The sequence below is a fragment of the Talpa europaea genome (assembly GCF_964194135.1).
Source record: "Talpa europaea genome assembly, chromosome: 13".
NCBI lineage: Eukaryota > Metazoa > Chordata > Mammalia > Eulipotyphla > Talpidae > Talpa > Talpa europaea.
Window position 1 is genome coordinate 46,532,679 of NC_140080.1, and position 14,881 is coordinate 46,547,559.

A 14,881-nucleotide genomic window follows, 5' to 3' on the forward strand; every position below is an offset into this window, starting at 1 on the left:
GCAATGAAGTGTCCAGGTAGTGACTAGGGAAGAACTGTTTGGCAACGGCAGCCTCTGCCCCCATCTCCCATGAGCAAGGGAGGACTTGTTGGTAGGACATCCCCTATGTCCAGTCCCCTGCCCCTCCCCCAACACACCCGGCAGTCTAAGCATTGGAGGGATTTTCCAGGCGAGACTGGTAGCTGCTAAGAGAGGGACGTGACTTTTCACTCCTGGGGCAGTGATGTAAGCAGATCCTGGCGGTGAACGCAGGACGCTCCCAGACCCGCCCTTCAATTTGTCCTCTATGAGTGTCAGGTGGAACTGAAGATCAGATCAGCCGTTTGTGGAAAAGACAGCCTGAGATCAGTGTGATTGATCTGGGAACATGGCTGGATTGTGGCAGAACTGAGAATTCCCCATTGAATTCGGGCCTACGGTTATGCCGAAAGGAAAGGTGCCCGTAGCCTGTGCGTTCGTGGAAAGAAACTGGCCATTTCCACACCTCACCCTCACCTGCAGACCAGCCAGGGTGTGACTGCTCCTCCACCTGCCTCTACTTGTAGCCTGACTCCCCCCCACCCCCCGCAGAAACTTGCCTTCAGGGAGAAAAAGGATTGCCTCGAGAACTAATCTGTTTACTGACTGAAAGGTAGATATGGGGCACAGAGTTTCCTAACCTACCTCCTCCCCAGACCTGTGATGTGAGGAAGTAGGATTGTCCCCAACATGGGTGCTAACAGAGCCTCGGAGCAGAGGTGTGCAGCGTGGGCCCGGCTGTGAGGCAGGGCGCGATGCTGGTCAGCCCTGGGAAAGCAGCACGGCGTTGGCAGCTCCAGGGGGCCAGGTCTCCAGTCCCACCCACTGAACTCTTCTGGGGATTCATCCTCCTTTCTGTCCCAGCCCGCTGACTTCATGTCCTTCAGGTATGTCTTCAGGTATCCTCCTGGTGAAGATTCGGCTACTTGGGTAGGTCTGCCTCCTTGGAGAATACGCCGGTGTGAATATTCTAGCGGTTGAACATCTTTGTTGTTCCTCTTTGTTGATAAACCACTTACTGCCGTCAGTCTGAGACTTTGTGTCTTGAGCCAGTCACGGTCAAGGTCTCAAGGGCTCCAAGGTAGAGACCAGGGCCCTATAATAGGAGTTATACCCCAATGGTTGTGGGGTTTCCTGGCCATTTGGTCAAATAGGAAGTGTGGGTGTGTGATGTTACCACCTCCCTACTTGCTGTTAGGTCAGCTACTACATGCCTGAGAGGTGTCTTCTTTCTTGCCCTCTGGCAGCAGCAGACCCGATTCTTCAAAGTCTTTCAGGGAGGTGGCTGGCGACTGCTCTCATTTATTCAGTGATAAACTTAAACTTACTTAGCAGATGTGCTGGGGCCGGGGGACAGCCAGCTCTTCTCCATCTCACATCCTTGTAGATCTCTCCTCTGCTCCCCTTTACCCCTGAAGGGGGTGTCCCTGGTCCCCGCTGCTTTACTGACCGTGTGGGGGACAGCCCAGGAGTGCTCTGCACAGCTTGACTGTGGGGACTTTGGGATCGGCCCCAAAGCCTTCTGCATCCTGAGCCACTTTTCTGAATGTTCTAACATGTGTTGACTCACTGGGATGCTTTTGAAAACTATGCGGCTAGCCCCATTATCCTTATTTTAATGGTGAGGATAACAAGGCACAGAGTGGTTACAAGTTTGACCAAAGGGGCCCAAGATCTGAACACCCTGTTTGCCCCTCACCCAAGTTGGGCCTGCCCTCCAATTGCATTTACCTACCACGAGGGGTGTCTGAGAGGCCCGCATGACTCCTCGCTGTTTCAGTACCTGCAACTTGAAGTGTTATTTATGTCCTTTGAGAGGAATATTCCTGATTAAGAAGCTTTTGGGCAGAGGGAGCAGATGTCCACTTGATCTCACTAGAGAATGAGGGTAAAAAGTGATAAAAATAGACTTGGACTTCACATTTTGGTAGAACTACTTTAGCAACCAGACCTGTACCATATGGCATTCAGTTTTTATGTTTTGGGTAGGTGGGGGCAGGGTTATTGAGGGTGTTTGTTTTCTTCTCACTCTCACCTTTTATAAGAGCAGTTAGTAGCCGAGTGCAAGTGTGAAAGAGTGTAGTGGACAATGGGAGAGGCTCAGGGAGGAGGAGTCATTTCATCGTTCTGAGCTTCCGATCCAGGTAGAGGCATGTCATTTTAACCATTTCTACAAGTTTAACATCTACATAAATAGTCTGTGTATTCCCCTCCTCCCCCAACAAATTAGGACACAATGCACAGAATCAGCACCCAGAACAACAATGTAGTGTCAGGAAGGCACAGAGCAGGTTTTCTATGATTCAAGCCAATCATGAGTGTAAAGGAGGAGTCCTGAAGCCCTCGGTCCTTTCTCAAGCTTTTATTGAACTCTTACATGTGGTGCAGCAACCAGGTATATGGTAGGCAGGGGTACTGGGAGGCCAGGAGGCTGGTAGGCCTCCAACCCCTGCCCCCCTCCAAGTCTTCACTCTGGATTCCCTGGCTTCTTCTGGCTTTCTTTATCCCTTTCTCTCTCCTGCCTGTCTCCTCCTTCTCTTGGTGACCACCTCATTACTCCTCCCATGGCCCACAGCTTACAACAATGTAACAACTGCAGGTGCCCCATCAGGCAGGGCAATCCTAATGGTGGGAGGGCAGAAAAGCCTGAAAACCATTTACCCTACAAACAAACATTGCCAGCACCCAGGACACCCTCTCATGCTCTTTTCCAGTTTCTACCTCCCGAAGGGTAGGCAACCATTATCCTGACTTCTAAGAGAATAGATTAGTTTTTTCTGGCATCGGACATTATGTGAATGAAATCAAACAGTGTTCTGTAACTGGCAGCTTTGCTCAAAATGTTTGTGTGATTTTTGTTGACACTATATGTATTTGGTTGTTGGAAAAGTCATGTATTTCTTCTGTGTTTTTCAAACAAATGCATCATGACTTCTGACAACCTGATACATGCTTTGTTCTCACGGCTGTGTAGTATTTCACTGTGTGAATAAAACACATGTTGTAGATCTGATGGCGTTTGGTTCACTTCTGTAGTAGCAGGATGGGCACAGAGCAGGTTTTCTGTGATTCAGCAGATGGGGTAAAGAAGAGTCCTGGAGCCCTCGGTGGCTTTCTCAGGCTTGTATTGAGCTTTTACATGTAGTACAGCAACCAGGTACATGGCAGGAAGGGGTGCCGGGGGACCAGGAGGCCAGTAGGCCTCCTAGCCCCTAGCAAGTCTTCACTCGGGGTGTCTCTGGTGTTTTCTCCCCTTCTCTCTCCTGCCTCTCTCCTGCCTTTGCTTCTCTTGGCAAATATCTCAATATTGCTGCCATAGCCCACAGAAATAAACAGTACAACTTACAGCAATATAACAAATATAGGTGCCCCATGAGGCAGGGCAATCCTAATGGCAGGAGGGCAGAAAAGCCTGAAAATCATTTGCTCTATGACTTCATCTCCAGTTTGTGAACTGTTTTTAATAGTCTGCCTCAGATATTCCAGTGCATGAATTTTAATGTATAAAGGTACACATTACTGCCTAGGAGAGGAATTTTAGAATTCCAGTGTGTACATTATGTTCAGCTTTACTATAATAGATACTGCCAAACAGTTTTCCTAAGTTCCAGTTGTTCCATGCTTTTGCCAACACTTGGTAGTGTCAGTCTTTTCATATGGAGTCTGGTAAACCAATTAGGCTGACAAGAAATACAAGCAAGAAAAGAATGGAGCAACATATTCAAAAAACTCCAGGGCAAAAAATGCCAGGCAAAAATACTTTATCCAGTGAAGCCCTCCTTCCTTTATGAGGGAAAAATAAGGAACGTCTCAAACAAAGTCTTTGTATTTTTTCAAACAAAATCTTAAGAAATTTGCTCCTACTCACCCCCAATTCTAAGAAATAACACAAGAAGTCTTAAGATCTAAGCCAACACAAGAATGAATAGCAATAACAGCAAGATATTGAATAAGAACCACAGAACGATGAGCAGAACAGCAAAACAGCCTTCTATGTTATCACTAATCACCATAAACACAAATGGACTAAAGTCAAATTCAAAAGACAGAGTAGCATGTTGGATTAGAAAACAGAATCCAAACTTATGCTATTGCCAGGAAACACACCCAACTTCTAAAGATAAACAGATTGAAGTAAAGGTTTGGAAAACAATTCTACATGCAAATGGTCCCCCAACGATGGCTGGGGCAGCCATATTTATAATATCAGATAAAACAGACTTTAAGCTACAAAGGGTGACAGGAGAGACACATGGATACTATATATAAAGGGGACACTATACCAGGAAGACAACACTTCAACATATACTCACCAAATGATGGAGCACCAAAGCATTAGACAATGACTAGCAACGTTCAAAACAGTAAATACATATGGGGTAGGAAACCTCAACACCCCATTCACCAATGAACAGATCAGTGGGACAAAAAATAAGCAAGGCCTTATTACAAAAGTCTAAATCCTTAAGGACCTTATTATAAAGATCTAAAGCCTAAAATAAAGATCTAGACCTCATGGACCCAGCAGACATCTATGGGATTACAATTATCAAAATAGCAAATTTACAGATCAATAAACTTGCAATAAAAATCTCAATGGCATTCGTCAAAGAAATGGAACAAATATTGCTGAACTTCATATGGAATCACAAAAATCCTTGAATAGCAAAAGCTCTCCTGACTAAAAGGGGGAAGAATGGAGGTATAACACTACCAGACTTCAAACAATACTACAAAGCCCCAATAATAAAAACAGGTATGGTATTGGAACAGAGACATGCACACCAATAGAACCAAATTGAAAGCCCAGAAATAAAACCACACATACATAGCCAACTAGTCTATGACATGGGAGCAAAGAATATACACCATCAATCGATGGTGCTGGGGAAACTGGACAACCACATGCAAAGGGATGAAACTAGAGTACTGTCTCACACCATATCAGCATGGGTAAAAGACTTGAATGTAAGACCTGACACCATAAAATAAAAAGAAACCTCAGAAACATATTTGAGGACACATCTCCAGGAGCAGGAAAATGAAGAAGATAAAATAGCTGGGAATACATCAAACTAAAAAGCATCTATACAGCAAAAGAGACATAACCAAAACACATCCCAAGGAGTGGGAGAAGATATTTGCCCACCATACAACTGAGAAGGAGCTGATATTAAAGATCTGCAAGGAACTTATACAATTCAAACAAAGTGAAAAACCCAGTTTAAAAATAAACAAAAAGCTACAAATATGCTTCTCCAAAGAGGAAATGCAAATGGCATAAAAAATGTTTAACATTACTAATTATCAGTGAAATGCCACGTACTTGTGAGAATGGCCCACATTAAAAACACTGGAAACAGCAAATGCTGCTAAAAAGGAAAACTCTTACAGTACTAGTGGGGTAGCAAGCTGGCTTAGCCACTATGGACAATTGTGTGGAGGTTACCTCAGAGCACTAAAAACAGACCTACCATATAGGAATCTAGCCAAAGGACACAACAACATTATTTCAAAAGGAAACCTGAACCCCTATATTTATTGCAGCACTATTTATGGTAGTTAAAAATGGATTCAACCTAAATGCCCCCAAACAGATGACTGGCTCAAGAAGATGTGGCATATATACATAATGGACTACTACTCACCTATCAAAAAAGATACTCATGCCATTTGCAGCAACATTTTTTTCTTTTTATTTTTTTATAACATTCATTTTTATTTTTTATTTTTTTTTTGGACATTTTATTTTTATTTTTATTTATTTATTTTTTATAATAAATTTTATTTTTATATTCACCATACAATTGCAACCCCCCCATTCTGACCCCAATCCCTCCCCTCCCGCCCCCCACCCCCAAAAAAGTGTCTCTGGTTCATAGTTTTTTGTTGATTTTGATTTTCACTTTCTTATAGTTATTCATTTTCCTGGTCCCTTATTTAAGTTTTCTAGATTCCTGCTATGAGTGAGACCATCCGGTATTTTTCTTTTTCTTTTTGGCTTATTTCACTGAGCATGATCCCTTCCAGCGCCATCCATGTTGCTGCAAATTGCATGTGTTTATCTTTTTTGAATGCTGAGTAATATTCCATGGTATATATGTACCACATCTTCTTGATCCAGTCATCTACTTTTGGGCATTTGGGCTGTTTCCAAAGCTTAGCTATTGTAAACAGTGCTGCTATAAACATAGGTGTGCAGGTGCTCTTTGGAATTGATGTTTCTGTGTCCTTTGGGTCAATACCTAGGAGTGGAATTGCTGCATCATATGGAAGCTCTATGTTTAGTAGGTCAAGAAATCTTCACACAGCTTTCCATAGTGGTTGGACCAGTTTGCACTCCCACCAATTCATTTTTAAACAATATTTGCTTCCTCCTCCCCAGGTGTAGTCACCATAGAATTTCCTTCACCAATGCACCCGTACACCATCACCACAGTCCCCTGTGCTCCTCCATCCCTCTACCTCAGATAGCTCTCCCTCCTCCTCCCCTGCAGGATGTCTCTGACTTATAATTGTCTATTCTTGTTTTGTTGTTTTTATATTATTATTTTTTACACTGATGTCTTATTTGGTTCCCCTGTATTCCTGCTAGCAGTGAAACCATCCAATATTTTTCTTTTTCCTTCTGACTTATTTCACTGAGCATAATTCCTTCTAGATCTATCTATGTTGTTGAGTATATACACCACATCTTCTTGATCCAGTCATCTATTTTTGGGCATTTGGGTTATTTCCAAGTCCTGCCTATTGTAAATAGTGCTGCAGTAAACATAGGGGTGCAGTTGTTCTTTTGAATCAATGTTTTTGTGTCCTTTGGGTAGATCCCTAAGAGTGGAATTTCTGGGCCATATGGTAGCTTCATTTTTAGTAGACTGAGGACCCTCCAGACAGTTTTCCATTGTGGTTGGACCAGTTTGCACTCCCACTAGCAATGTAAGAGAGTTCATTTTTCACCACAGCCTCGCCAACATTTGTTGTGCTTGTTTTTTTTTGATATGTGCCATTCTTACTGGTGTCAGTTGGTATCCAATGTGGTTTTGATTTGCATTTCCCTGATTATAAGGGATGTTGAACATTTTTTCATATGCCTGTTGGCCATTTGCATTTCCTCTTTCGAGAAATGTCTTTTAAGTTCTTCTGCCCACTTCTTGACTGGATTGTTTATTTTGTTTTTATTGAGTCTTGTGAGTTCTTTGTATATCTTTATGATCAGTCCCTTATCAGTTGACTGGAGCGCAAAAATTTTTTTCCAGTCAGTGTGGTGCCTTTTTGTTTTGGTTAATGTCTCTTTTGCTGTACAGAAGCTTTTCAGTTTGATGTAATCCCAGGGGTTTATCTTTGCCTTCACTATCACTGCTTTGGGTGGCGTGTCTTTATAAAGAGTTGCTGAAATCTATGTCTTATAGTGTTTTACTTATATTTTCTTATATCTATTTTATGGTTTCAGATCTTATGTCCAGTTCTTTTATCCATTTTGAGTTGATTTTTATGCATTGTGAAAGGTAGTGGTCTAGTTTCATTTTTTTGCATGTGGAGGTCCAGTTTTCCCAGCACCGTTTTTTGAACAAATTGTCCATGTTCCATTGGATGTTTGTTGCTCCTTTGCCAAAGATTATTTGTCCATGTAAGTGTGGCTTTATTTCTGGGCTCTTTATTTTGTTCCATTGTTCTGTGTATCTGTGTTTGTTCCGATACCAAACTGTTTTAATTATTATGGCTTTGTAGTATAGCTTGTAGTTTAGAAGTGTGATACCTCCATTCTCCTTTGTTTTCGTCAGTAGGGCTTTAGCTATTCAGACTTTTTGCGTGTGTGTGTGTATGTGTGGTTCCACATAAATTTCATCAGTATTTGTTTTATTTCTTTGAAGAATGTCATTGAGTTTTTTATTGGCATAGCGTTGAATCTGTAAATTGCTTTTGATAGGATGGCCATTTTAATAATGTTAATTGTTCCAGTCCATGAGCAGGGGATATCTCTCCATTTCTTTGTGTCTTCTATTTCTCTTAACAGTGTTTTATAATTTTCTTTGTATAGTTCCTTCACCTCTTTTGTTAGGTTTATTCCCAAGTATTTGATTTTTTTGTTTCAATTATAAAAGGGATGGTTTTCTTGATTTTTTTTCTTCTTCAGATTGATTGTGTATAGGAAGGCTACTGATTTTTCCGTGCTAATTTTGTATCCTGCTACTTTACTAAACTGGTTGGTTATTTTTGAATTGTTTTTCTGTGGCTTTTTAGGGTTCTAAAACGGGTCCCAACATGGATGGAACTGGAAGGGATCATGGTCGGTGAAATGAGTCAGAAGGAAAAAGAAAAATTTCAGGTGTCTAGACTTATAGGTGGACTATAGGAAAGCTGAAAAAAGGGTTAGGAAGAAGTCAAAATTAGCATACAGCAGGGGAAGGAGAAGAGGAGGAGTCAAGATAGGGGAAGGGAATAGCACAAGGGAGTATGGTGATGGTTCTAAGTGATATGGTGTGGGAGAAGTACTGGACTGCACCTGAGGGGAGAAATCAAATATGTACAAAACACGAACAACTGTGTACGAAGATACAAATTAATATGTGCCATTCTTACTGGTGTAAGATGGTATCTCATTAAAAAAACTAGCAACAACAAATGTTGGTGAGGATGTGGAGAAAAAGGAACTCTCTTGCACTGCTGGTGGGAATGCAAACTGGTCCTACCACTAAGGAGAGCTGTGTGGATATCCCCCAACCTTCCATATGATCCAGCAATTCCACTCCTAGATATTTACCGAAGGACACAGAAACATAAATTCAAAAGGGCACCTACACCCCTATGTTTATAGCAGCACTATTTACAATATCTAAGCTATGGAAACAACCCAAATGCCCCAAAATAGATGACTGGGTCAAGAAGATGTGGTACATACACACAATGCAATATTACTCAGCAATCAAAAAAGATAAACACATGCAGTTTGCAGCAACATGGATGGAGCTAGAAGGGATCAGGCTCAGCAAAATAAGTCAGAAAGAAAAAGAAAAATACCAGATGGCCTCACTCATAGCAGGAATTTAGAAAACCTAAATAAGGAACCAGGAAAAAGACTAATTAATATGAAGTAAAAATCAAAATCAACAAGCAACTATAAACCAGAGACACACTATGGGAGGAGGAGGGAGGGGAGAGGAAGGATTAGGGTCAAAATAAGGGGGGGGGGGGTGCAATTGTATGGGGAATATCACCAAAATGAAAATGCACACATTGTGCAAAAATGAAAAATGATGTAAGAATTATAAAATAAAATATAAAAAAGATACACATTAAATAAACAATAAAAAATATAGATGCCTTAATTTGGTAAAAATCTCACAGTATAAAAAGAGATAATTTTGACAATAACAACATTAATGTGGAAGTCAGAACCAGTATATTCAAATGAAGATGAGATGAGATTAGCAGAAAAAGGGCTATTTGAGAAAAGAGATATTCTATACAAATCCCATGGTTAGCAAAAAACTGGAACAGAGATACAACACATAAAGGGGACAATAAGAAATGTAACAAAAGTGGCAGATAGAAATATAGAATATAGAAGCAATGAATATACATAACAATTGGTAAACAAAGGATGAATGGAAGTAGCAAACCCTCATATCACTAATCACCCTAAATGTCAATGGACTGATCTGAACAATCAAAAGGCACATTGTGCTCAGATGAATTAACAAGCAACCCAACTGTATGCTGTATCCAAGACACCAGCTTCATCTTGAAAGGCAAATACAGTCTTAAAGTAAAGCAGTGTGAAAGAGGTGGAAAACAATTCTCCAAGAGATGGAACAGCTACACCATATATCCAATTAAATAGACTTGGAGTCACGAAGTTGACAAGAGACAAAGATGCACACTATAATGAAAGAGGTCAATATGCCAAGAAGACGTAACACTTACTAATATAGATGCATCCAACGGAGGAGCACCAAAATATATAAAGCAAATGTTAACACACCTAAAGGGAGACATTGACAGCAGTGCAATAATAGTGGGAACTTTAAGACTGAATCAGGAAGAGATAGAAAATCTAAACAGAAATTCTGAATCACAAGTAAGGAAATCCAAATAGCAGCCAAATACCTTCCAAAATACCCAATTGTGGGAACACCTTTACCAGCAAACCTACCAAGCTTGCATAATATGTATCCTTCTCAAACTTTTCCCAAAAATTGAGGAGGAAAGAAAGCTTCTAAACATAGTTTTTTGAGGCCAACATTACCATCGCACCCACATGAGACCAGTACATCACACAAAAAGGGAAAGTATAGACAAATATCTCTGATGAACATAGATGCAAAAACCCTCGACAAAATGCTAGCAAACTGAAGTCAATAATACATTAAAAAGATCATAGGGCATGATCAACAGGAATTGTTTTAGGCATGCAAAATGCAAACATAGTTCAATATATGTAAATCAATGAATGTGAAGGAAAAAATCTTATGATCATCTCAGTAGATATCAAAAAAGCATTTTAAATTCTCAATAAAATGGGTATAGACGAAAGAGACTTCAACATAATGAAGGCCATATATGGCAAACCACAGCAAACTTTATACTCAGTGGTGGAAAACTGGAAACTTTACCTCTAAGATCAGGTACAAGGCAAAGATGTCCACTTTCACTGCTGTTATTCAGCATAGTATTGGAAGCCCTAGACAGAGCAATTAGGCAAGAAAAAGAAATAAATTACCAAATTGGAATTGGAATCTCTACACTATATGCAGATGACATGGTAATATGCATAGAAAACCCTAAGGACCTCAAAAAATACGATAAAGTGGCAGGCTACAAAACTAATATACAAAAATCTATTTGTATCTATACACAGACAACAAACCAGCAGGGCAAAGAAATTAAGAATATGATCCCACTGACAGTCTCATAAAAATAAAAGAATAAAATACCTAGATTAAATTCAACCAACAATACACTGAAACTGTACACTGAAAACTATATTGAAGTATGGTACACTGAAAGTATTGTACACTGAAATACTGAGTACACTGAAAACTGTATTGAAGTTTGGAAGTGTGATATCTCCATTCTCCTTTGTTTTCTTCAGTAGGGCTTTAGCTATTTGCATTTTTTGTTGGGTTTTTTTTTTTTTTGTGGTTCCATCTGAATTTCATCAGTTTTTGTTCTATTTCTTTGAAGAATGTCATTGAGATTTTTACTGGCATAGCATCGAATCTGTAAATTGCTTTTGGTAAGATGGCCATTTTAATAATGTTAAAAAACAAAACAACAAACAAAACAACAAACACAAGGAAAGACAGGCTATGCTAATGGAGAGGAAGGCTTAACATCATTAAAATGGCTATATTCCCTGAAGTTATATACAGATTCAATGTAATCCCTATCAACATCTCAATGGTGTTCCTTACAGAAATAGAACAGGAAGTTCTAAAATTTATTTAGAACTAAAAACGGCACTGAATTGTCAAGAAATCATGGACTAAAACAATACCAAAAATGGAGGTATCATGCTGTCTGACTTCAAGCTAGACCACAAAGTTATAATAACTGAACTAGCATAGTACTGAAGCAAAAACAGACACTCAGTATCAATGGAACAGAATGGAGTGCCCAGAAATAAAGGAATACATAGCTGGGCAACTAATTTATGACGAAGAAGTCAAGAGTATATACAATGGAGAAAGGAAAGTCTACCAAAATGGTGTTGAGAGAACTGGACAGCCACAACAGTTGCAAAAGTATGAAACTAAATTGCTATCTTATACCATAGACAAAATTAAACCGATTCAAGACTTCACTTTAAGACCAGAAACCACAAAATACACCTAGGAAAAGAAAGGTGGTAAAGTCTCTAACATCAGTAACGCTAATGTGTTTATGCAATGATCCCCAGTAGTAAGGTAAGTAAAAGCAAATATCATCCCCCGTAGTAAGGGAAGCATAATCAAAACTAAAAGGCAACATTCTGAGTTGGAGAAGACAGTTGCAAATCATGTATTCAACGATATATCCAAGACATAAAAAGGACTCAAACTCAAAACAATAGAAAGCAACTTCATTTAAAAATTGGCCAACAAGGTCTCCCAAGACATAACAGCCAATAGGCACATGAAAAGATGTTCATTGTAACATCACAGAAATGCAGACCAGAACAATAGCATATTATTGTGAGAATGACTATTATCAAAAAGACAAGAAGGAAGTGTTGGCAAGGGGGTAGGGAAAAAGAACATTGTACACTATTGGTAGTGGGAATGAAAACTGGTACTGTCACAGTGGAAAGTGGATTGAGAGTCCTCCTCACAATATTAAGACTGGAAATATCATATGGCTGGCTTATTCCACTTCTTGGTATTCATCCAAAGAACACAAAAACAACAATTTAAAGGGTCATTTACATTCCTGTGCTCATTGCAGTATTTATAATAGTCAAATTTGTAAATGACTTACATGCCCATTGATGGATGAATGATGGATAAAGATAATGTGATTTATATACACAATAGAATGCTACTCCTAGAAAAAGAAAAGAAAGAAATCTCGCCATTTGTGACAACATGAAGGAACCTGGAGGGCAGTAGGCTAAGTGAAATAACCCAGATGAAGAAACACATACACTATGACTTCATATAATGTGGAAGATAAACAAACAAAAACTCTTAGATTCTAAGAACAAAATGATTACCAGAAGGAAAGGGGAAGGATGGTAGACAAATCAGTTCAAAGGGGTCATTCGTATGGGAGAGGTTGCAACCAGACTTTTGGTGGTGATGATATATATATTTTATGATGCTCTATATCTGAAAGCTTTAGAATGTTATAAACCAATGTTACTTCAATACAAATTTTAAAAAGAATAGAATTTGAATTACTACTTGAAATCTCCCATTGAGAAAAGCTCAGGCTCAGATGACTTCCCTGGTGATTTATTTCTAATATTTACAGGAGAAATAATACCAATCTTTTACAAACTCTTCCAGAAAATAGAGGCAGAAACACTTCTCAAGTCATTCTATGAAGTCAGTAGTTCCCTGATACCAAAACCAGGAAAAGACCACACAGGCCTGTTGTGCTTTCCTGGAGCTGGTTGCTATGGTCTACTTCACCTTCCTGGCACACTTCCAACTGGGATCCAGTTGGGAGGAGCATAATGAGACGTGAGAGGAGCATAATTGGTGTTGATTTCTGGTCTTTCCTGTTGACAATGGTTCTAACAGAGTCAACGCCCCCTCACACTTCTGCTCCGTTAGGTAGTTCCTCCAGGGTTCTGGCTCTCACTTGCATCAGATCACTCCTGCCCCTGCCCCTACAGGCCTAGGAAGTGTAATGTTTGCCAGTTCTGCCCCTCACTTCTGCTCCCCAAAGATGTTCCTGTCTATATACCTCTTCATATGAGTTGTGGAGATGACAGAGAAATTGTAAGTAACTCTAAAGTGACTTTGTCTGGCTTCCACCAATTAATCACACACAAATTGTGGAAAAGCCAGTAACTGGCTTCAGGCAAGGGACACTTAAGGTGGGCCACACAATGGGAGAGGGGTAAAAATGCCCTGAGCCACACTGGGCTTGAGAGCAGCATGGGTGCCCTGGTTTTATGGGGTTGACCACCAGGGTGAGAGGTAGTGGGTATGCAGGCTGCCCAGGGCTTTGTAAGCAGGGTTTTGGCTGGCAGGGTTTAGGGTTCTGTGCATTTCAATAAGAGGAAGGTAAAAAAATAAGGACTAGGCTAACCCAATAACACAAACAAGGGCCATGTTCCAGTGGCCCTATAACAAAATCATGACATTAAAATTGATAAAGGGAATGTGCAAATTGCAGTCAGGAACCATGATTTATGCACTTCTACCATGCCTGACCATTTCGTACCCTACACTTATAACCACGAATACCACCCTTGGCAATCCGGCATACTGGAGACCTGGAATTGAGGAGTTTAGAAAGAAAGTACCAAACATCACGAGAACTGATAAATGCTAGATATATCTTCAAAGAGGACAAACATCGATTGCACTGGCATGCAGACATCTCTCCCTTTTGAATTTTATTTCTTTCCCGTTGATAAAAAATATGAAACCTCTTGGAGCCATTTTGGTCTGGGTAACTAAAACTTGGTCAGGAGGCTATCGAGAATTAGGCCCCAGGCACCTCTGGACAAGTTGTGGACTCTTCCAGATCAGGGAAGGAGCTGAAACAGCAAACCACCACAGAAGATGGAGGGCTGAAATGTGACCAATCAGTGCTTAAACTCTCCACCAACCAGACTGCACTGGATGAAAACCAGATTTGCAAAAAGCAGACCTAAGTGTGAACTAGCACTCCTTCTTGTGCACATAAATGCTCCCCACCCCAGGGAACTCAGGCACACTACTTCTTGGGTTTGTGTGCCCTGGGCTTCAAACATCATAAAACACTGGATAAATGCTCACAGTTTGCTTTAACCAGGTCTCATTCATTCTGGGAAAATACCATTTTAAAGTACTTTCTTACTTTACTTATAGAAGCCTGCTCTGTCTGTATAAACTTTGTATGCTTTCCGCAGAGCAGAACACTTATTTGGTCCTGCTGAATGATGTACTCAAACTTCACTGCCTGAAGGACCCCAAGTCTTGTGCTCACTTACATGTGAAGTACTCTGACTCATGGCCAAATTATTAAAAGAGAACAAATTAACAGTAGAACTCATGGTTCTGCTGGGATTTGCTAGTTTCTCAACTCCTGTAGTTGTCAATGCTTCTGTTTACACATCCTGTCTTACAGAGTCATCACTCTGTGCTAATTTCTTCTTCTATTGTACACTCCCTGAGGAAGAAATGAGGCTTCTAGCCCCTACCCTGTGTTCTATTAATTTTATAGAAGA